The sequence below is a fragment of the Dasypus novemcinctus genome, chromosome 4, assembly GCF_030445035.2.
Source record: "Dasypus novemcinctus isolate mDasNov1 chromosome 4, mDasNov1.1.hap2, whole genome shotgun sequence".
NCBI lineage: Eukaryota > Metazoa > Chordata > Mammalia > Cingulata > Dasypodidae > Dasypus > Dasypus novemcinctus.
Genome location: NC_080676.1, coordinates 20,074,661 through 20,098,749, shown reverse-complemented (window position 1 = coordinate 20,098,749; position 24,089 = coordinate 20,074,661). Strand labels below are relative to the sequence as shown.

The following is a 24,089-nucleotide window of genomic DNA, read 5'->3' as shown; positions in this document are numbered from 1 at the left end:
TTACTTTCACTGTTATATTAGCCTTTTTAGACTGAACTCCTTGAGGGAGTTCACCTCTATAAAAAAAAAGTGAATACAATAGAGCTGGCCCACAGCAGCTCAAATGTATATACTGAAAAAGTCAAAATGATGTGAAACAGTGACTGGTTCATACCAGGAAGCCATTAAAAATGCTGAGTTTAGATAAATCACAAGTTCTCAAAGTGTGTTCCCTGAACCAGCAGTGTTAGTACTAGCTGGGAACATGTTAGAAAAGTAAATATTTGGGCTCTTCCCAAACCTACTGACTTAGACACTTTTGAGATGGGGCCCAGGAAATCTATTTTAAGTAAATTCTCTAGGTTATTCAAAATAGAGACTAAAGTTTGAAAAATAATTCTTTAAATAAACATGGTTTATAATAAAGATATCAATATGGTAATCTTAAATAAGAGGGTAAGTATTCTAGTTCAAGATCCCAGAATATGATTAAAGAGTATTGTTTCAAAGAGGGAGAGCACTGTAGATACTAGTTTCATTATTCATTTTTTATGATAACAATTTTTAGAAATATTGGCCCTAGAGTGTTACTGAATATATCTACTTCAGTAAAATTAGATCTAGATGAAGTATTCACAATTCTTTCATTTCTCTACATTTGGCATAAGAAATAATTTTGTTGTTAAGATCCAAGTTCTTTGATGTCGGTACACTGTCAATCCTAAGGTTATAATCATAAAATGTTTTGCCAGGTCTGAATGATTTTATGGCAACTGTAATTAGTATATGTCATTTTATATTTTTTTGGTCTTTTATTCTTTGAAAATGTCATACCATGTGAATCAGTCTAGAAAGGTTAAGAAAAATTGAGAATAAGCAAGTTGTTTTCTGTTCTATTCAAAGTCAACATAGTGGTTTTGGGCTTCGTGCTCTCTTTAAAAATGAAAAAATCATCTGAAGCAGAAGGAATAGTTTTCCTTCAGGTTTGCTTCCTTGACCACACTATATCTTTTTGAAAAATAGCTGTATATATATATATATATATATATATATATATTTTAAATTTATTTGCCTTTTTAAAAAAGATACATAGATCACAAAAAATATTGCATGAAAAAAATATGAGGTTCCCATATACCCCACCCCCGCCCCATGACTACACTATATCTTGATGGTTGACCTGTCTCCTAGTTACTTAAGCTCCTTAAGGGGAAGGCTTCCTATCTGCCTCTTTGTACTCCCAAGACAGAATATATATACCTGGTATACAGTTAGGTACCCCACAATCATGGTAGTATGAAAAAAAAAAATCATACATCTCTAGATTAACAGGGGTGTTTTTACACATTCAAACTGAAATAAGCTAATTTTAAAGCAAATATAATTACTGCCATACAGAAATCATAAAATAGTGGAAATGAAGTGCTTAGAAATTTCTTTTTTAACTACTATGCTAAACTGAAAGTACTAAATTTTAAGAAAGAATAACTTTCCATTTATTGTGGATCACTCTTTTAGAATAAAATCAAACCTTGATTAGCATTTGTTAGGTAAATTAAAAATTGTGGGTATGGCTAGAAATATAGACCTGTGGAAAGAAAGACAATAAGAAAAACTGTATTACTTTTATATGATGAATTTTCATTTACTGGAATTGAGGTCCCTAAAAGAACCAAATGAGCTTTAAATAAAAAGTAAAATATAATTACATTCACAGAAAAAGAAAATTCACTTAACATAGGTTATCAGTGCTACAGCTAGATAGGTATAAATGTTACAGTAAGCTAGCTTGGCTTAATTCATCCCAATTGGATCTACTGCAGCTTTTCTTCCCAGGTCTCCTTGCTGTTATCACAAGTGATCACCTATAACCTCCCTGGGAAGACAACAGGCCAGATAGAAACTTCTGGCTTTCTACCCTTTCTACACTTTCACCCTTCTTAATTGGCTAATTAAGTGACTCAATTCAGTGACTAATTTCATCCCCTGTATTTTTTCTCTAAAAATTAAAGTTCTCAAAAGCATGTTTCTTATCTGTAATATGTATAATGACATTATGGCTCTTTTTAAAATTCACTAAAATTATTTTTAAAAAAAGGTCTCTATACAAATTTTGACCAATTCTTTTAGCCTTAGCATTTGATTTAAATGTTAATCAACAAAGCAACACAGTAGAGGAAAGGAAAACTTAACGACTACCCGTTTATAGCAGGTGTGCACCTCAGTGAGCTCTTCACAAAAAGCCTGAATAACATTATCTTATAGTTGAGGAAACTGAGGCCAAGTTACTTGCTCAAGAGACACACAGTAGTAACAGGATTCAAACCTTGACCTAATGTCAAAACACAGTCCTTTTCTACAGTAACAGTGAGACTATAAAGGAAGAAAACAACTACGGTTAAAGACTTTAAAGAAAATCCAGAGTTATGTATTATTATGAAACATGCTTTAGCACCAAATGTTAGTTGTGGAACCATATGCATGGATTCCAAGAGTAAATCATTTTCATAACAAGTCATTTATCTTATCTATCACATTCCCAGAAGAGGTTCAGCTCTGAGAACAAGGGAGACAAATTCTTGGAAAAGGCACTTGTTCAATGATCTTTAGATAGTCAGGTTAGTTTGCCTATTTGCTAAAAACTAAGTCATTTTTTGGGTTTGTTTGAAAGATGAAGATATCTTAAAATCATGTTATATATAAGCAAAATACTGTGGAAAAAAAATACCTGCTTTACTCAAAGGCCCTTCTAACTTTCTGGGTCAAATCACATACAATCATGTATTGTTTCTAGCAAATCACTTTCACCCCTCACCCCCCAAAATAAATGCTGCAATAACATTACTACTAAATGCATTAATTCTAATGCATTAACTCTAACCTGGGTAACATTTTCGCCGCTTCTCTAAAAAATGCGTGTTTTGTTTGTGTTTTAGAAAGAAAATTAAGAAAATGTAAGCTGCCGATTGCAAAAGAATAACTCTAATGAATTTATAGCTTGGCATGCCTGTCAAGTTAAAATATTAAAAAAACCCACCACTCTTCTATAAGAGGGTATTAAAAATATTTATAGCTTAACACTTACTTTAAGAACAAATAATTTTCCCTCCAAAAGAACCTAAATATATAATTCATGTAGAATTAAATGTTTTTTAAAAAAAGCAATTTAAAACTATAACATAAATATCATGTAGTAACAGTGTTAAAGGATTGTTTCTAATTAGGAAAACACACATGCACATAATACAATAAGCCCCAACCCAAACTTTTCCATATTAATCAATATTTTTAAAACAAAATCTTCTGGTCAAATGCAAACCTCCATGATCGAGAATAAAATTATTAGATGAAGTTAACAGCAAAGCTAAGAGCTTAAAATTTTATGGATTCTAATTATTGGCTATAAGTTCTACCAAGGTAAAAACAATAATTTGCTTAATTTTATGATTAGAAAATCCCACAAAAATGCCCCATGGCAATTTTATTATTGTCAAAACAAAGTAAGCAATTTTAAAGCTTTTATTCATCCTAAGCAAGTAAAATGGCTACTTTACAAAACTAAGTTCTATTAATTTCTCAAGTAACTACTGGTGTGAAGAAAGCTTTTACAAAGGAACTATTAAAAGCCCAGCTAAATATTTATACAATGATTATTAATGTGGTTAACATCTATAAAAATCTTGCCTATCACCCTCAGCATATTTTACATTTATCTAGCTAATTTTACATCAAATTTCTGGTCAGAATATATGTTTTAAAAGAGGAAAAAAGTTACATGCTTTGGATCATACCAATATCAGCTTCCTGGTTGTGATACTGAATTACAGTTATGTAAGACAGGACCACTGGATGAAACTGTGTGAAAAGATATATGGGATCTATGTCATTTTTTTGGTAACATCTTGTGAATTTGTATTTCCAAGTTAAAAAAAAAAAAAGGACATAGTGAAAAATCTATTTAAAGAGTATACACAAAAGGTATACAATGAATATAAAGTCCCTCTCCTACCTCAAAGTCAACCATATTATTCGTGTAAAGGGTGTTTAAAAATAAAACGCCCATTTACAAAGAATTCCCTTACTACCTTGGGGTGGGAAAGGCCTTTCTCAGGATTTGTCTCAAATATATATAAAAATAAAAAACTTCAATTATTTCCCTAAAATATAAGTACTTCCAGACATCTGTAATACTAGAAACCTCATATAAAAATGGGTAGAATTCACACTGACAGATTACACACACACAAAATATAAACATATGAAAAATACTCAACTTCTCACCCATAATAAATACAGATTAAACTACAATGTAACACCATTTTCCAAAACAGACTGGCAGACATAGTAAAATTTAATACACCTATTGGTGAGGCTGTCGGAAAATAAGCCTTTGCATATAATGCTGGTGCAAGTGAACTGTATTACCCTTACAGAGACCAATTAGGTTATATCTAATACAATTTCACACCCACACATAACTTTTATTTTTAAAAGTTTTTAGAGAAGTTGTGGCTTTTCAGAGAAATCATTCATAAAATAAAGGGTTCCCATATACCATTCTATTATTAACACCTTGCATTAGTTCTTTTATAAGCCAGCAATGCTACATCTGCAATTTATTCTAGATGTTTTCACATAAATAGGAAATAATGTATTTATATAAGGTTATTCATTACAGCACTGTTTATAACAGCAAAGCATATATCAATAGGGAACTGGGTAAATAAATCATGGTACAACACCATCTATTTAATTGAATACTATGCATCTATAAAAAAAACATGAAGATGCTTTTCTGTGTACTGAGAGGGAAGCAATATATCTCAAAGGTCTTTAAAGTAAAGGTACGGATCTTCAAAGTAACAGTACAGAAACATGTATAATAAATATTGATCTTCTGCATGAAAAGGAAGGGGAATTATATATATTGTATTTGCTTTATATGCTTAGGAAACTGTGAAAGGATACACCACACAAACTAAGAAGGCAGGAAGATGGGGACAGCGGTGGAAGCAAGACTTTCAGTGCCCTTTGGAGAATACTGAAAAACACGCTCGAAAATGAAAATTACTCATGTAGGATTTATTACCCTGTACAGTATGAACTCAAGATATGAACACATGCCAGACAGGAAAAGTAACAACAGGGAACAGGAAAAAGGAGTGAAGAGGAGGCAGAAACTTTCACTTTCTCTAAGAACTAATTTTATTCTGGCAGATAAGACCAATCAACATAAGTGATTCCCAACCCGCCCCCACCCCTTAAGGAGTACATTTCCAGCTCTAAATATTTGTGATTTTAAATTAATTTCCTTGGTTTAGACTGAATTATACTACCTAAGAAAATTGTACAAATAACATTCACAACTCTTGGTATAGTTATTTCTATTCATTTAATAAAGTGATTCTGGTAAGAAGATAATAAAAATTTGGGGCAAAAAACTATGATACAAAATGAGTAAACTTACTCAATAAAAATATTACATTAAAATGCATTCCAAAGAAGGTTCAGATAAAATTAAAATTACCTTCTTTTCCCAAATCTGTTTTACATTTTTAAATTATGAAATTTTGGGAGGGGTCCTTAATATTTTTATTTTACTTAATCCTTTTATAGCTACTCTAAAGAAAAAACTAAAAAAGCAGCTGAACTAAAATGCTTTCTATTAAAATACTCAAGATAGAGACGATATAAAACTTTAGTCTGGAAAAACTGGGGGCAGATATAAAATAAAATCTGCAAAGCAATTTTACCATTACAATCCAAATATCCCAAATAAATCAAGAAAGTTTAGTTAATATAGTATTGTTTCAAGTTAAATACTTAAATGTTACAAGAACATGGAATCATAGCTACATAAGATAAATAAGTTTATGAACTAGCTAGTTATTTCATATTAGGCTAACATTAGGCAAGGTTTGACAGGATGAAAAGATTATTTCCTTCTTCTGAGTCATACCAAAATAAGAAAAGGGTGTGAGAAAGAGGTAGGAGGAGGGTGGCATTTTCCCCAATGTTGGAGTGTTTACAATTAGAGAAAGCTCTCTTGAGATTTCACTGTACTATTTACACAGCAGCACTTAGGTAATTTGATGATAGCATAGTTCATTACTGGCGAGTAAATGAACATATACCCAGAAGTTTAAGTCCAAATTAAAAATTTCTCACTATAGTGCTTTAAATTACTTCCTTGAGACTAAGAAAATAGCATATGACGGACATTGACAAATTACCTAGACTTGGAAGTACACTGGTACCTCGGACTGAAAAAAGAGGGAACGATTAGAAAGGACTTCAAATTTTGCCAACTGACTTCTAGCTCAGAATACCTGACAAGAACCTAAATAATGCAGTTATACTGAAAAGCAATAAAGTACAGTGTGGTTTCAGATATTCACTCCAGATATACTAAAACCATTCCTTTAGTCTGCCAGGATAGAGGCTGATGGTTAACCAGCTTCTAAAAATTTTAGAATTAAGTGATTATAGTACACTTAATCTAGTAAAACATGTTTTTCAATATGGAATTTTAAAGGCTATCTTTCCTAGAAAGTACAAAAGTTAAATAAAAAAGGAGATATAAATCCAATAAAAATTCTTAACATGAATGAAGACATTAAAACCAGATAAAAGCTCAAATTACTTCAGCAGGAGTAGGAAAAGAATAAAGATTTTGGAATAGGGATCAGTTCTATTTTAGGAGGAACCAGGGATTGAACGTGGAAACCTAGTTCATGAGAAGACACTCAACCACAGAGCAAGACCAGCTCCGCCAATTCTCTCAGAATAAGCTTAAACAAAAGCATTCCTTCTTTTTACCTAAGAGGAAGTAATAGCACTTTAACCACCTAAGCTGAACAAGAGAATTTCACGGTGTAAGTGTATGAAAATGAACAAAATAGAAAGAATGCCAAGGGAAATAAAAACAAAAACATAAAGCATTAAGATTTGCATTCTACTTTAGAAACCAACTAGCAATGAACTTTTTACATAGCAGGTGGCCTATTATAAAAACAACTTTTTCATATGCTGAATGTAATATTTCTAAAGTAATTCATAATTCTTTAGCAATGACATACAAGTGGGTGTCCCCCCACCCCAATCAGCTTGTCTACTAATGAAGGGCATTACTTTTATTTCTAAGCCTAAACTCTACCCCTCTTTCCCCCAAGTTCAAATGCCTGCTCAACTTTTAAACTGAATCTCTTTATTCATGGAGACCCTTCATGGTTTACTTTCACTCTTTCCTCCAACCATATCTCATTCTCTGAACACTTCTGTGGAATTCCTAGCATTCTTTTATAGCTCAGTCCAAATGTTTTCTATTCCGAAAGGTTTCTCGAATCCTCCCAGAAATAACACTGTCACTATAGAATGAGCAATGCTTCACACCATCCTTATGGCACTAACCTTGTATGCTGTGTTTAAAGGTTGAGTCTATTACCCACTAGACAAAATTCTACTGTGCTATGCAAAATCTACCTCTATAATGACGCTGGAAGCTGTCCACTAAATAATGCATATACTACAGTAGCCTGGACTCACAAACTGGATACTTAGAATCTGAGTCTTAAGTATGCTACTTTGACTCTGGGGCTTCTTTCCCTAGCCATAACATGAGGTAGCTATATTGAATTACCTCCAAAGCCACTTTCCGACCTTAATGACAAAAATGACTTTCACCACAGCAGTCCCTGATAGCTAATAGACATGGGTAATGCTATTGTTTCAACTCAACTCAAAACAGATAATTGGAGAAATAACTCAATTTCATTCCTGCATTTTCAGTCTGAGCTACATGTGCCTAACTAAGGAGGAAGGAGAGCTACCAGGACATTGCAAAATACTTTGTCATAGGCATGAAAAAGCTTATAGAGGTAAGTTGAAATAGTTTTTACTATTAGAGCATAAAACATCTCTAAGACAGTAAAGGGATGATGAAGGAAAGGAACTCATCTATGATAAAGGAAATGCCAAGGACAACTTTGGTTTTCCGGCTTGGAGCAACAGCTAGGAGTAGGGACACGGTTAGGGTATCTTAGAAAAAAGGCTAGATTTGTGTGTGTGTGTGTATGTAGGGATGAGTGGCAGAGTGACATGGGAATACAGATGAGAAACGAGAAATTTAAGTTTCACGTTGGATTTCTGAAAATTTTTAAAAAACAAATCAATTTTCATATGTATTAATACAGCATATAATACATCCAAAGTATACAATCAATGGTTTTTGGTATAATTACATAGTTGTGCCTTCATCAGGGAATTTTAAGATACCTGGAAGGTATGAAGATCCTAGTGCAGAAATAAGACAGTTGCTAAGAACGGGTATCTAGAACTCAAGGAATCTCTGGCCTAGATGTCTACATTCGAGAGTTGTCAGAATGTGGTATATGTTTCAAACTGGGGGAGAAACAGTGAAAAGATAAATGGGCTCAAAACACCAGGAAAAACCAGTATTTGAAGAGTTATGGAAAAAGATGGGCTTGGGAAGAAATCACTCTTCTTGGGTTAAACTGCTTATTCCTTTCACCAGGCAAACTTATTCCCTTTCATTGTTTGCCTCCTTTCTAAGCATTCTACATGCTATTTCTTTCACCTGAACTGCCATTCTTTAACAAATCCTCGCAATCCCATTTCTTCTATGAGGTCTCATCAATGTAGAAATGACATTAACCTTTTGTATACCAAATGACAAATACCAGAGAAGAGCACATAGATAACCTGTGCTCATTTTATGGGTAATCTTTTTGTTTACATGCCTATTTCTTGAAGATTCAGAGATGTTAAAACAGCTTTACAGGAAAAGTATTCTATGGACAGCATTTTTGAAAAAGTAAAATTATGTTAGTCTCATCATTAGGATTACTTGACCAAAACTTAGCACTTAGTTTACCAACGAATCTTTGCTATCTTCCTAATCTGTCCCCAAAGTCCAGGGATACTAGTAAATAAAAACAAAGGTTGTCAAGGGACTGTTTCAAACTAGGGCTAAACCCAGAAGAATAAAAGAATATTATGAAGTTTTAAAAGAGATAGTTCTTTCATTCTAATTATTTATTTTACCTTTTTAAAAAATGAATGAATGTTTTGTATCTGAGATGTTCTAAAAATCTACACTGGCCTGGGTTTGAGGAAAAAATTAAATTTCTGATCTTCAACAAATATAAAGAAAGCACTGTGAACACATGTCTTTAAGAGTTAGAAAGCTGTCTAGGTCATCTGTTTATGACCACTTAGCTCAACTCCCCTTTGCCTTCTGCTTCATTCTAAGGACAGAGAGCCTATCTATCTTTCAGCAGTTGCCTAAGCAAAAAGCTGAGTTCTCAAATAAAGTGATTTAAGAACATAGTCTTTGGAATTAGACAAACTGGTTTCAAATCCCAACTCCACCACTTATTAGTGGTGTGATTCTAGCATGTTAACCTGCTTAAACCATTTTCCTCATCTGTAAAATGGGGTCATGGTTGTACTACCTTAAAGGGCTGCTGTGGAGATTTAAGAGGCTACATATACAAAAGTAAATACCCCAAGCTAGTTTCTCCTATTATTTGGATCAATTGGGACTTGGGTACTTCATAAGGTCTACTATTCTAGGGCATTTTAAATTACAAATTAAATAAGAATTACAGGCCTGAGACAGTGAGGTACAAATAAAAATCAATTATTATTAGTATTAAGGCATTACTGTGCTTTGTATTGTCTCACCCTAAAGAATAAAACAATCCTACCTATCTATGCTTTACATTTACTTATTCTTTGTTCTCAATTAATATAATGTTAGAGACTCAATGCAATTATAATATATATGACAATAAAAATTGACTTAAGATTTTAAATTTACATCGATATTTACTAAGCACAGGATTGAACATCAATAAAGTTCTTATTGATCTTTTTAGACCTCAGTGCTTATTCGGGATAAAACTAATCTTGACTTATGGTAGGAAAATTTTCCAAAGGCCACTAACATATAAATGAATTAATTAATTAAACATAAAAACTTCCAAAAACATGTTTAAGAATATACTATGCCTTCCTTTAGTGTTATTTCAAAAATAAGTATTACTAAAAGTAAATCAAAATAGTGCAGCAAAGTGTTGTTTTGTTTCTAAATCACATATTACCCTAGTTGAGAATCACCACTTTAGAATTACTTGCTTTAAAAAGGGATTCTGGTATAGGTCAATAAAGTAAAATATAAAGTATCACTACTGTAAAATCTAAACGCTCATAAGGTTCTTTCACTTAAGCAGAAGGGTACTCAAATAGGTATATTTTCAGTAATAAATTTCTTTCTTTCTTCCAACAGGCTCCACCCCTGACTTTTCCCTAATTTTGTTTTTGCTGTCTCATCAAATGTTTTTTCTCTCCTGAACTGAATCTTAAAGGCACGGACTGTGTCCTTTTCAAAGGTCTACTTATTTTTTTTTTTTTTAAAGATTTATTTATTTATTTATTTTCCCCCCCTCCCCTGGTTGTCTGTTCTTGGTGTCCATTCGCTGCGTCTTGTTTCTTTGTCCACTTCTGTTGTCGTCAGCAGCATGGGAAGTGTGGGCGGCGCCATTCCTGGGCAGGCTGCACTTTCTTTTCACGCTGGGCGGCTTTCCTCACGGGCGCACTCCTTGCGCGTGGGGCTCCCCCACGCGGGGGACACCCTTGCGTGGCACGGCACTCCTTGCGCGCATCAGCACTGCGCATGGCCCGCTCCACACGGGTCAAGGAGGTCCGGGGTTTGAACCGCGGACCTCCCATATGGTAGACGGACGCCCTAACCACTGGGCCAAAGTCCGTTTCCCCAAAGGTCTACTTATTATAACACTCCACATATAACTGACATTAACTGAAGAAAAAAATGGGATAAAACAAAGTAGTATATTATTTAATTATACTTGGTTCAGTATGAACTTATCTTTGAATTTATCATGTCAGGACAACAATCTAAGAACTTAACCATTTAAAAAACTAACTAGAAAGGTTGTCAGTGGAGCATAGTGAAGATTTTTTTCTTCTCCCTGACAAAGATAGTTTAAATAAAAAGCAAGAAAACCTTTTTGGTATGTGTGTATGTGTGTGTGATGTTCCTAGAGTCTGGTTGTTATTCATCGAGGAAGGCATTTCTATGTAATAATATTTTAACTATTTAAGTTTGAGGGATAAAAAAGCTAGAGTTTTATGGCTTTTCATGTTACTGCATCAAGATTATGCCAGCTGAAACTCAGCAGCTCCATATATTGATCATGGTGATGACAAAGTCACAGAAGATTTCATGGAAAAATGAAATGGGCTGTAAAAAGTATAATCTTTTGAATAGAAACTTTGACAAAGACCTTTTTACATTAGGACCATAGATTTAGGGAGGAACGTAGTATAAGGCTTAATTATATAATTTTAACTCATAAATATCCATTTGTAGGTTCTCTCAAGTGAACAATATCATTCTCCATGAACAATCAGAATTAAATCTAAAGGGAAGAAGTGAAAAGAAACCAAAAGCTATTTTGAAGGCAGAAAGTAGTGAATCCAAAGCTTGAAGGTTTGGTTGGGACAGACAATTCAAGGATGCTTTGTGAATAAGTGGGAATTCTAAGTGAACTAGGTATAGGAGTCTGAAATTCAGATGCACTTTACTCTTTGAGTTTACACTGGTGGATCAGGGCATATTAAATGAGTCCCAGGAAGTCCTCGCATCATCACTAGAATCAATAATTAAGAAGTGGAAAACATCCATGTAATCTCCTCTAAGAAGTTAAGCAATACTGTCTTAACCATTTTTAAAGGAGAACTTTAGAACTACATGGTACGAACACTGATGATTTATGCTCATACACTAGAACCCGTATTCTTGAATATGGCAGTTACAAAAACAAAGAACTAGAGAATTTACTAAGTTCAATCTCCACAGAATTTGTGGTACAGTTTATAGTCTTTCATATTAACATAATTTCTTTACTAAATGCTTCAACTGAAGGCAATCATCTGATTTTTCTGATTCACATTTTAGAATCTCTATATTGTACAGAAAGGATTTATGAAAGGCTTAAAGATGGAATGGGAAAAGAAAAAAGACCAGGATGCCAGCGTAAACATCACTGGAGGCACTCAAGGGCTAATGACAACCTGGAAGGTGCACTGTAGACTTAATTCAAGTGTAGAATAAGTGGCTGGAATAAATGACTACTAAATTGCCTTTCCAACTCAGAGATTTATAATACTAGACTAAGAAGACAAACTTAGTGGAGGTATTGAATAAAAGGGCTTTGGCCCTGGTTTGAATCAGCTCCATCACTTTTAAGATGTGACTTCAGACATGTTATTTAGCCTCTCTAAAGGACAACAGGATCAGGTAGTAGGAGTTAGTGAGATAATGCATTAGGTACCTGGCATATGAAAAACATTTAGTGTATTACCTATGTAATTTGTATTGCTTAGGTTAAAGCGGCCAAAGGCTAAATATGAAATACACAAAGAACAACTGGCTGAGGAATTATTCTGCATCTGACTCTGTTTCTAAATGAATGTAATAATTTCTAAGATTCTTTCCAGATAAATTTCGTGATGTCATATTTCAGAGGACTTTTCATGTATTTAAACATTCATCAGATGTTGGGAATACAGTAAGAAATAGACATAATCTCAGAGTTTATAAGTTTATAGTTTGGTGTAGGAGACAGACAAGTTAACAGGTGTGATAAATGCCAAGACAGGACATTTTGGGGACATCAAGTCAATATATGGGATTAGGAAAGAATGTTTCAGTAAAGGCAGTGCTATAGTTGTGTGAAGAAGAAAAGGACACACACACACAAGTCTTCAAGGAAAAGGAATAATAGGTGTAGTGCTTCATAAGCCATGTTAGCTACATTAGGAAACTCAAGTAAGGGAGAACAGTTAGAAGGCTGTCTCATTTACACATAAGAAAAGATAGTGACCTGAATGGGAATGAGAAAGAGAAGCTGAAAAAAATGCTCCAGAGGTAGAGCTGGCAGTACTTTGTGATTAAATAGCCATGAGGGATCAGGAAAGTTCGACTCTAAGAAGAGATGCCTAGGGTGGAGGTAACAGGTTTGAGAGGATCAGGACAGCACCCTGAGGATGTCAATAACATTTAAAGGGTCAGACAGAGAGGAAAAGCTTACCAAGGGACCAAAAAGAAACAACCAGAAGGAAGGAAGGAAAACAGGAGGGTACAGTATTGCAGATGTCAAAAGTAGCCCAAAGTGCAAAATCTATCACATTACTTTGTACAAATGAATAAGTATTAGGAACACTAGAGAACTATTAATAAGCTTCCTAATCACCATGATTGCAACTCTTAATATGCATGCATAATTATTCAAAAGTTTCAAGGGGCTATGAAAACACTAAGAAAGTAACTGTGTTAAAAACTTGGATTAGGTGTGATTGCTGTTAGTCTATTTTCCAAACTTTCCATAGTTTTAATTTTGAAAAGGCAAATATATTACCACTGAAGAAGCTGGGGTATAAATGTATTATTCTGAAAGACTTGAAATTGGATTCTTATTCAGATGACCTATCAAGATTATTTGTAAATTTAACCATGACACTGAAAAAATTAAGTTTTTACTTGATCTGCAGATTTCAAAAATTTTTTTTAGATTTATTTTATTTCTCTCCCCTTCCCTGCCCCCCAGTTTTCTGCTCTCTGTGTCCATTTGCTGTGTGTTCTGTGTCCGTTTGTATTCTTGTCAGTGGCACTCAAAAGCTGTGTCACGTTTTGATGCGTCATCTTGCTGCGTCAGCTCTCCGGGTGTGCGGCACCATTCCTGGGCAGGCTGCACTTTTTCTGCGCTGGGCGGCTCTCCTTATGGGGCGCACTCCTTGCGCGCATCAGCACTGCGCATGGGCCAGCTCACCACACAAGTCAGGAGGCCCTGGGTTTGAACCTTGGACCTCTCATATGGTAGGCAGATGCCCTATCCTTGGGCCAAATCCACTTCCCTGCAGATTTCAATTTAACTAAGAAATTCTTATGGTTTTACTAATTTTTGTATAAGCATTATTATTATGTATTTAACTTTAAGCCTATCTAGACATACAGGATCTTTGTTATAAACATTTAAAATAGGGAAAAGGTTATAAGGTTTGGAGCTTTATCTGAGGGTAAGAGAATTATTCACAACTAAAGGGAAATGGGAAAATCTGAAAATCTGGGAAACTGTAAAGGGTTTTATTTGTGATTCACTCCCTACTCCCACCCCAAGAAACAGCTCAAAGTAGCTTTTAAAAAATGCCTCCCAGTATTTGTAACTTATAAATCCTAAATATTAAAGGGTGCATTCATGAATGGTTATACAAAGCATATTCTATTCTAGTAAGCACTAAGATTTTTCTAAAATTAATATATGCTTATAATCATAAGCATTAAATTTCAATAGAAGCTATTTTTAAATATAATACTTAATTTTAGATATTAAGCAATTCAATTTTTTTCCACTGCTAAAGGTCAAAGTAAATAAAATTTATGCATCCACATTTTCATTCAATATAAGAGGGTGCCTTATCCTATCCTTCACATTCTGAGATTACTCTACATAGCTGCAAACTGACTGTAGAAAGCTGGATTCATATCCTACCTCCACCACTTGATCTGAACAAGTTACTTAAACTCTCCAAGTTTTCAATTTCCTTCTCTGGAAACTGAGGTTACTGATACTATCTATGTAACATGACTGTTGTGAAAATTAAAGAGATAGCACTAAAAAAATATTTAGCACAGTATCCATAAGTAACCACTCAGTAGCAACAATCCAGCTACGTGGTGGAAAAATGCAGTGAACACCCCACCCACAGAGACTGACAGTATGAAATTGTTAAAACTGTAAAGTGGCTAATTTCTGATTTGTTTCATCAGCCTAATGGTCACTTACAAATAAAATCTGCCTTGGAAAAATATCAGTAAGAGTTACAGGATCAGTATACTCATTAAAATTTGCTTTCATTAGTTACATAATGGGTAGCTATTAAGACTTGTCCTTTAGACACTAAACATTCACCAGCACTTTTACTATGTTTGAAAATCTGACATGCTAAGAACCCTCTTCACCACATAATGAACATACATAAATGTCTACCACAAAATTCCTCAGAGTTCATGATTCTTTGGAGCCTACCTACTGACTACTAAACATGGACAATCTACACAAAGAAATTAGAAACTATTTTCCTAATTATCAAAGTTTTGCAGATTTATTGCAGAAAATAAAACAGAAAGGTGTATGAATAAGCGACAACTGTTGATAGTTTGTGTTTCCCTCCAGAATACCATTGACAATTACTGGTTTAAGAAACATATTATAAAATACCATACCAGAAACAATTTAGAATATTATTCAAAAGACAGGATGAGCGTGGGTATGCGGGGGAGAGAACAACATGTCTCTTTGGTTAAGGATAAAGTTGGTAAGAGATATGGTTGCCTGTTTAGATGATATCAATGATACGTTTCTGCTTTTTCTTTTTTTAAATAATTTCAAATAATTTTTGATAGACTTGCAGGATGAGTAGATGAGTACCAGTTTAATATTTTTGAAAATATTAATTCTACAACTGTATGATATCTGACATATAACTTAACCCAGGCTTTTTTTCATCTGTGAAGTATGATTATCTTCAAGAGATTGAAGATTTAAAAATTTCACCCTGATGATCTAAATTCTGATTCTAAGAGTCCTCCTACAAAATACAGATATATATAACAAAGCAAAACAAGGAGGTACACAAAACAAGTTAACATTTTTTTTTTTTTCCCTATGCAGGAAACAGTTCTGAAAGGAAATATTTTAATTTTCAGGGCATACAAAAAAGGAATATTGAATTTGGAATACATTGTTTTCATTTGACATTGGTATTTTAAGGTATTTTCAACGTAAGAATTGAGAAAATATTCTTAGTTTTATTTTAAAGACACCTAGGGAAAAAGTGCTTTAAGAAAAATAAAGCAATAAAATTAGAATATATTTTATGAAGAAAATGGAACTACTTTTTAAATAATGAAAATTAACTTAAAAGGTTGAAATATTATTTCTCAAACATCTCCTGAGAGACCTATAAAGTATTTGGGGGCCCTTTACTATATATTACAGCATCTATTGCTTTTGTACAGATTTCACTTTCTTTTTTAAACTGATGTCATTATTAAACACCACTGCAAAGATATGGCCTTCAGCTTCGTAAGACTTTCAAAGGATTACACACTCCAAGTATTTAAAACTTATTTTCTAAGTTTAAGCTATATTTAATATTATACTCTTAGTTATACAATGTGCTCATTTTGTTCATAAATATTCATCTCAATACAATAACATCAGGTATAATACATAAAATCTAATCCATTAAGTCTTACCAATTTATGACCTGATGAGACACTCTTGTGGACAACATTCAGTCCTTAGAAGCTAGAATAACCCTCCAACCATGTGAGGGCATCACAACTTTTAAACTTTCGGCTTTCGATCATTATTATGTCACATTCCTCCTCCGATGCTGAATTCTAAAAAAAATTCTAGCAAAGAGTTTAAGTAAATAAGTGTTTTAATCAAATAGCCTTTAAAAATCTTTTATAGCATAGCTTTATGTTTTACCATGATTACACAACTGATATTTTTGTACTTAAGTATTTTTTTAATGTTGAATTTCATTTGATCTGGATACTTCAAACTTTAAATATCAATATGGACTTTCAGGCCGTCAGGAATACTTGTTAGTAAAGAGTCAGGTAGAAATGGAACCAATTTAAAGGCTTAGGATCATAATTCAGAAATTATTATTTAACACCATAACCTGCTATCAACAGTTTTACAGTCCTGAGAATGGCATTTGAGTTGTGTAGTTAGACCCACACCCATATATGAATTTCTGAGCTTATAGCACAGGTGGCCGGATTGGTAACAATCTATACTGATTTAAATGCTCAAGACAGCATTATCCATGCCCAACACCCCAATCTTAAAAACAGAAAGCATGATGGCAGGAATAAATTTTATTACGTGCTTTATGTAATAAACAATAACAATGCATCTTATTGAGCACTGCTTCTCATCTATGTTTGGGCACAGAAGAAAATTGGGATATGAAGATTTAATAATGGCAAAGATTATTTCAAGAAGAATTTATTAAGTTTTTACAAGAAAGCTTTCAATTGGGCATTTATTTTAATTCCTGAAGGGTAATAATAGTAACATTTTCTGTCTGATAAGAATATATATTTACATTTTTAGTTGCCAGTAATCCACAGGAAAGGCATCCTGTATTTAGTGGGCATATTTTTGCTAACTTAATCCCCTAAATAAAATGACATAATGGGGCAAGGAGGTAGAAAGGAGGCCATTGTTGAGGAAGATAAAGTGTATATGTACAAAGCTCTAGAAAAACTCAACGAGAGCACTGTAAAGGAGACTCTGTAGCTATCTTGAGATATTTAATCCAAATGTAGGGGCTGGAGCTTATGCTATGCAGAATCTGACCTTTAATGGAACGTCTCTATTATAAACGGTCATTTAAAAGTCTTCCATGCAATCAAGAATTACTAGGATTTTTCCAATTTACAAATATAATCATTCCAAATGTAATCTCACAACAAACACATTTGACTTCAATAAAACCATACAAATTTACTTTCTCTTTTGTCAAAGAACAGCCTTATATGAAATCACCTGGTGAAGGCAAAAATCCATATTTATGAGGATAAATAGTAAAGTTGTAGTCACTTCAGCAACATATTACCAAATATTTTTAGGAAGTTCTTAATGCAACTCTGTCTCCTATGAACCAAAATACTACCACAATTTTCAGAAATATTTATTTTAATGATTTACTCTTGTGGGGCAAGTCCCATGAGATAACACAACACCATATTTAGTAAGGTAAATATTTCCTGAAATACATCTCTATAATGCTGGTAATTTGCTTGTCCACAGGCTTTGATGAACTGATCACACTGACTGACCCTTTACTAAAGGGTGTGCCAACAAACAAGCATTATTAAGATAAATGCCTGGAAAGCCTTTGGAAGATAGAATTAAACCAGCAATATAAGGCAAATTCAGTAATTTTACTAGGAAGCTTATAGAAAAAAAAATGTTATGGGCATATGTGCATTATCCTAACGTATGGTAAATTTAGGACTTATTAAGAGCTGTAAATATTTTAAAAATACAATATTTCTCTATTAAAATTTTCCCAAGCATGCATTTTTAACATTGGTTTCTACCAAGCACTAAGCACTAGGGTCATGTTTGAAGAGTTTCAATCATTAAATATCAACAGGAAGGAAATCCTTATTAAAAATCGGCAATCATACTGGGTAACTGAAGTGCTTGTAGATGAACAGAGTTAAGATTAATTAGAAATCCATTAAAATTTAATTTAAAATCAGAATTCTTCCTAAAAATGAATATTTACTCAGAAAACTGTACCAATTTATCAATTGTAATCTTGAATCTCTAGAAAATTGCCATCAAAAACCTTTTCTGTAGCTATTTATCATTTCATTCCTTTTCAATTTGTGAGGAAGAAAAATCCCATTTAAATGAGAATGTAATATTAAAAGTTCTTGCATAGTATAGTACGGCAAGAATTAGGCTTATGTTTACAATTATTCAGCTAACTTTTCTTTATGGAGAAGCTGTATTAGCAGAACCAAACAGAGAAACAGGCAAAGAATGGATGGATTTACAATTTCCAAGTAATTATTGTGAAAAAAATTCTAAATCAAACAAATAACCAAACAAGCTTACAAATGTTCCTCAAGGAACTTGCTATTTGAATGAATGTGCTCTGTATGATAAAAAGTTTTACCTTCAAGTATAAGCCACAATTTTTTTTTAAGGTACAGGGGCTGGGATTGAACCAGAGACCTCATATGTGGGAAGCTGCGCTCAACCACTGAGCCACATAGGCTCCCCTCAGTTGGTTTTAGTTTGTTTGTTTTGTTTTTAGGAGGCACCGGGGACTGAGCCCTGAAACCTCCCATGTGGGAAGCAGCTGCTCACTGCTTGAGCTACATCCACCCCACATTTATTTTTAAATATTTCAAAAATTCTTTGACTATTCACAAATTTAGCCATATTTTCACCCTGTTTTTCGTAAAAGCTCAGGACACTGTTTTGGGATATCTTAGCAATAATCGGCCAATGCTTGCTTTTCTCAAGGGCAGAAATGCTCATTTTTAATGGAGAAAGAGGAAAAAATAGAATAACCCTGTATCTCCCCAATAAATTACATACAGTCTTTCCATAGATTATGTATTGGGAAATGAGGCTAGAAATACCAAAGACAAACTTATGAAAACAACTAGTACAAATGTATGTAATAGAATAAGAATATTGGAAAGACAATATGCTCTAAGAAATTCACATATAAAAAGATAATTATAAGAAAGTGGTTGATCTAAGAATTTAAGACACAGATTAGTTATGCTAAAAACTAAATATTTAAAAAGTGATTAACATGTTATATACTATATCAAATGCTCCTATTGGCAGAATATAAGCAAAATACATTCAAGAATTTAATGCAACTTTGAAAAGCAGCTCTAAAAGCGTTTTTTTAAAAGATCATGTTTATCCAAAAATGGTTTATACTCCCCATTCTTTCAAAAGGGGTAGAAAGAGTTTATAAATGATACAAAAGGCAGTTTATAAATGACACAAAGAGGGAGGGAAAAAGGAATTGAAATTGGGGGTGGGGGAGAAGAAGATAAAAATGGGAAAAAAAAGTGAAAGCTAGTTATATATCCCTCAAATATATGCCAAAAGGATCCATATACTTTATTCAAACTTACGAAGAGCCAACATAAAAGAAGGCAATATAACTGCTTTTAAAGTTTAATACCACCAGCACATATTATCCTTTTGAGTCTCATTTCTTGAAACAAAGTGTTATGACCATCCTAGAAATATATTTAGCAACACCTTCTGGATTAAGATGGCAATATCTAAAATAGAAACAGCTGCTGCAAATAAACAATGAAATTTTCTGAAGACTAATGGTTAATGGTCATTGTGAACAGAAGGGTAGATCAGTCAGACACTACAACTCTTCTTCCTCTTTGTTCCTCTTTCAAAAATATATAGGATCATAGAGAGCGTCTTGATATTAACAAGTAAATAAATGGAAAAGGTATGTTTTTGGCTTCTAGAACAAAAATTACATAGATTCTTGAACACCCTACTCTCAGTAGAAAACACCTAACTACAGTGAATTCCACCATTTAGTATCAATACTGAAGCAGTTTAAAAAACGAAACCCTCAATCTCCGGCTTTATGTAATTTTGTGGACAGTGCAGCCATGCTGCCCGCATGCATACTTTATTAGGACATCACTATTTCTAGACTAAGTATCACAGAATTAAAAACTGTAAGAAAATACAACGAGTACCTTCCAAATCTCTTAATACTTATAACCAAGGGTTTCAGATGCTAAAAAGCACGAGTAAATATACTGGCATGAAAATGCTATTTCTTAAAAAAAAAAAAAAGGCTATTTCTTGAGGATATTTACCGATTGATACACCTTCTAAAATAATACCAGCTCTTTATATTTATTTCTATCAAATATGAAAAGTATTTTACAAATGGCAATTGAAGACTAAAAATATGGAGGTTAATTTTTGGTAAGCGAAGTCATTTAAAAGCTGTTTCAATCACAAATATCTATAATATTCCCAAAATTGAGTGATTCTGTGTAGTAGTGTATGTATAAGCGCATGTGCACACGCACACATGCCCACAAATCAAGACTGTCAGGTAGAATATAGTCAGTCATTTCTCTCATCTAACTACAACTACAAATCTTTATGGAAACAACATAAATTAAAATAATTTCATGAATTTCCTCCTTCTTTCCCCTATTCAAGGGGTTGACAGGAAAGCATCAGATACTATACTTCACTATCTCGTTTATAAAAGGTAGATTCCTTTTATACTATGAATTCAAGATGATGAAGATGATACAAGATTCTAAATATAGTACATAATAAGACAATTTTCTGCTATAAGCTACTGGCAAAAATTAAAACTTAATTCTATGCTATGCTACTTACAAAAGTGATTATATTTTCTTCTGGGATGGGTATGCACAGATGAACTAGAGCACATAAAAATAATCTACTGTGAAATGTAATGCTTCTCTTTGGTAAAATACTATAAAACTACTGCTACTAATGGCTCTATAAATGTTTATTTAATCATTTACGTGCAGCTATATTAAAACATATTTTTTCACTTAAAATCTTTTTTTCATTTAATACTTTTTCTTCCCAGAAGTTTGTCAAATTACCTGCAGGTTTAAATACACTGAATATGTGTGAGTTTAAGTTGTCAAGAACTAGAATAGGAATAAAAAAAAAAAAGTCAGCTGAGAAAACACCTGTTCTATATTTGTTCAGGTTTAACGTAAATTTCCTTCTCATCTGAACAAGTTTAGTAAGAATTTTTTCTTAAAAAGCTTTGGTATAGTTCTAGATACTACAGAAAAAATAAATTGGGTTTAGGAAATTACCTAGTTTACATACACACAATTTCCTGCTCTATTCATAGCCTAGGTTTACTTAAACCCATTTGGTGAAGTTAAACAACAAAATCAAGAGACTTTACTTTACCAACTGTTCCCACCTTTTCCAACTGTTCTCAAGTTTCACCCTGAAAATAATTACCCATTGCCAACTCTTAAATCTGATCACATGCTGAAAATACATGTCAGCCTGTCAGGTGTTCCATTTCAGCCACAGAAAAGCTAGGAGAGAAGAAATGTTTAGGATCCACTGAAACACCATTTCAAACAATGATACACAGATTTTTGGTAAAAAATCTGGCAGCAGATAAGCCGCCTTAGAGAACAATAAAAATAAAATTAAGAGGACACAAAAATATAATGATAGCAATTACATATTTTGTAAACACAAGTGGTGATGTAAAAACTGTCTTCAAATTACACTACTTTTTCCAACTAAAGATCATTAAAATCTCAATACATGTTTAAAAATAACAGCACAGACAAAATCAGTTCATGAATACACCGCAATTTCTATTCTAGGGACTAAATTAATATTCACTTTAATATTCTTCTCTACTATCTCCCACACCCACACAAACTTTGAGAAATATAAAATCTCCTCAACTGCAATAGATCTTTGAGCTTGATTTTTTTAGGCAGTACTCTTGCATGTCTCCTTTCCCATGATACAAAGTAGGTAGGCGGATGTTCTTTTTGCTAGTGTTTTATCCAGAACATTAGGATTTCCTTCATTGTGGATCTTTAAATTTTAAACAATCCTAAAGGAGAATAATACAAGTAAAGTACTTATATATTTATTTAAGACAGGAGGAAAAGAGACAGATATTTGCAAAACAAATGTAACTGATGATTCTGTATCGGTTCTTGAATGAGGTAAAAACCATGAACTTTTATTACGTGTTAGGTAATAGTATACCAATATTAAATTTACTGAATTTGATCATTATACTATTGTTATGTGAGATATCCTTTTAGAAACATATGCTGAATTACTTGGGGTAAATGGATATTATACCTGCAAATTACTCAAGTGGTTTATAAAATAATGTCAGGATGATAAAGTAAACATGACAAAATATGAATAGGGACCCATGGTAAGATTAATGCAGCTCTTTGTACAATTCTTGCAAGTTTTCTGTAAGTCTGAAATTATTTCACAGTAATGACAAAACATCTTCCCTTCTTTTTGGTTAAGTGAATCTTCTAAATTCTAAGATCTCATATTCTTTATATTTTCTCCTGTTCTCTAAATGCAGGTCTGAATTCTTTACCCTACTCTGCTCCTGGGCAACCTCAGCCTTTCCCAAAGCCTGAAATCTTTAAAAAAAAAAAAAAAAAAAAGATTCTTCAGTCTTCCAGCCTTAACATCACCTACCAGCTGTACACAGAATAATTCCCACCATGACTTTCCACCAGCTCTTAAACTCATTACCTTCCGAGTATTTACTCAAACTGTCCAATCCCAGTTGACTGGTCTCTACTCAATCAAACCTCTATTATCCATTGTCTTTAAATATCTCACACAAGGTTACTAGGAGATAGAATGAGGGCTGAGAAAAGGTATGATGCTTAATGTATACAGATTTTTTATTTAGCTTGACTATAATTTCCACACTATAAAGCGTGGAAATGGATAGCACTGATGGTAACACATTATAGTAAGTATAATTAAAACAGCTGGCTTATAAATGGGATTGGGGCTGAAAGGGGTAGTCTAGGGATTTAAATGTCAATTGAAAGAAAGCTAGAGAATAATCTAGAGACTGAATAATGTAGTGAACCCAGAGGTAGATGAGGATTGTGGTTAACAGTACAAATACAATAATGTTCTTCTATGAAATAGAACAAATGTATATCACTATTACAAGCTGGTAAGAATATGGAGATGCACAGGAAACATACAATTAATATAACTTACGGACTACAGTTAACACCAATATTGTAATATTCTTGCATCAATATCAAAGAAGGTATTGTGTTAATAATATGGTGGTAAGGAGAAAATATACCAAATGTACCCTTACAGACCATAGTTAGTGGTAATAGTCTGTTGATGTCTCTCATAATATGAACCAAATATACTGCAATAATGAAATGTGTTGATGAAGAGGTGGTGTATGGGAATTCTGCACATTGTGCATGATCATTTTTGCAAGTTCACAACTTCTTTAATAAATAAATAAATAAATAAGTATCTCACACACCATTCAAATCTAACCATTCTTACTGCATATGCCCTCTACTTTCACAGTGGTTGACAGTATTTCCTCTAATTGGAATGCTCCCTTTCCTTCAGTTCTCTACCTCTGCATGACCAAATTCTACTAGACCACTTCCAGGTTCCAAATGAAAAAGCCACCTTTTGATGAAGCTTTGACCAATTCAGCTGTACCCGAGAGGCATAAAGTGCTTGAAGTTTAAATGACAGCTATCATATTCAATCATGTGATGATGTATTCACCTATCTTTTTTCATATTAAGACCAAGCTTATTAAAGGCAGGTATTAGATTTTACTAATTTTGTTTCTCCTAGTGATTTATTTATACGAGACAAACTTTTGCTGGGTCAACTGCG

The 24,089-nt window shown here is 33.3% G+C and overlaps 1 protein-coding gene across 2 annotated transcripts in view; it reads right to left on the bottom strand.

Moving 5' to 3' along the window:
- TSC22D2 (TSC22 domain family member 2) overlaps nt 1-24,089 on the bottom strand; it is a 49,419-nt gene that overhangs the window by 5,009 nt on the left and 20,321 nt on the right. Inside the window, exon 2 of one of the 2 annotated variants that reach the window (XR_009185435.2) lies at nt 16,343-16,501. The exons of the other annotated variant lie outside the window; for it this stretch is intronic. The gene's annotated coding sequence lies outside the window, so the exon portion shown is untranslated. The remainder of the gene's footprint in view (nt 1-16,342; nt 16,502-24,089) is intronic. 2 annotated transcript variants of the gene reach the window in all.